Below are 1,395 nucleotides of genomic sequence, written 5' to 3' on the forward strand. Positions count from 1 at the left end.
TCTGGTCAGTTGAAGGACCCCATAACTCTATGGCGGTAGATAACAATATTACGTTAACATAGATCTTAAACAAAGCAATAAGTTCAAGTGAAATGAATGAATCATAAATTGAGTCTGGGATAATAGTTTATTATAGATCAATATAATTTTGGCCATAAGACTAGGGCAGCAGAGGTCACTCAATCAATGCACGCAATCTTGTAATACCTTGACTCTCCTTTTCGGTGAGCAATCCATCATCTCGGTTCTCTTTTAAAAGTCCCGCCTTAAGTGGCAGAATTTCTGCGCCATATAATAGTACGGACCTGATAACTGTTATAAATCTTGATTGTGAGCCTTATTGGCGCTATCTCCCTCATTTTTATCACGCTTCTTGCTTCTCTGCCTCACGGCTTTCCCAGTACCTCCCTCCTCTGTTATTACTGATCCTAAGTATTTTAACTAATTTTTTCTGTTTTGCGCTCTTTCATCTTCAGCTTAAATGTTTACTTTTTCGTGACCTGTCCTCCTTTTCTACAATTTAGCTTTATCTTTCCAATCTTCCCAACTGTGAAGGGGTCGGTCGATCGGTTGCCTCTATATTTGCAATTTGTTCATTGGCCACTTTCCTCTTTGTAAGGGTAGAAGAGGCTCTTTAGCTATGGAAAGCAGCTCTTCTAGGAGAAGGACACTCCAAAATTAAACCATTATTCTCTAATCTTGAGTAGTGCCATAGCCTTCCACTGTCTTGAGTTAGAGTTCTCTTGCTTGAGGGTACACTCGGGCACACTGTTCTATCTTATTTCTCATCCTCTTGTTTTGTTAAAGTTCTTAAAGTTTATAAAGTGATATTTATTTTGATATTGTTGCTCTTCTTAAAATATTTTATTTTTCCTTGCTCCCTTTCCTCACTGAGCTATTTTCCCTGTTGGAGCCCCTGGGCTCATAGCATCCTGCTTTTCCAACTAGGGTTGTAGCTTAGCAAGTAATAATAATAATAATAATAATAGTAATAATAATAATGTTCACCTCCAATCCTTACCTTTCTAGGGATCTTTACCATGGTTTAAACCCTTTCTTGTAATTCTTATTCTGTGTTTGTTATAATGAATAAATTATCCGCAAACACGTGTACCCATAACGCTTCATTGTTTCACAATTCAGAGAGAGAGAGAGAGAGAGAGAGAGAGAGAGAGAGAGAGAGAGAGAGAGAGAGAGAGAGAGAGAGAGAGAGAGAGAATTTATGGTGGGCTCTATGGAAAGGGGAATTTTTCCATTAGGCCTATACTCAAATTCGAAACTCTTTGGTAAAAGATAAAAACACTACCAATCACTATTTGCAAATGCCCACCTATGCCGCTTGTTTTAATGTTGTTACTGTACTTGAAATATTTTACTTTGTTTATTCTTCTCCAG

Source organism: Palaemon carinicauda, chromosome 20 (genome assembly GCF_036898095.1).
Source record: "Palaemon carinicauda isolate YSFRI2023 chromosome 20, ASM3689809v2, whole genome shotgun sequence".
NCBI lineage: Eukaryota > Metazoa > Arthropoda > Malacostraca > Decapoda > Palaemonidae > Palaemon > Palaemon carinicauda.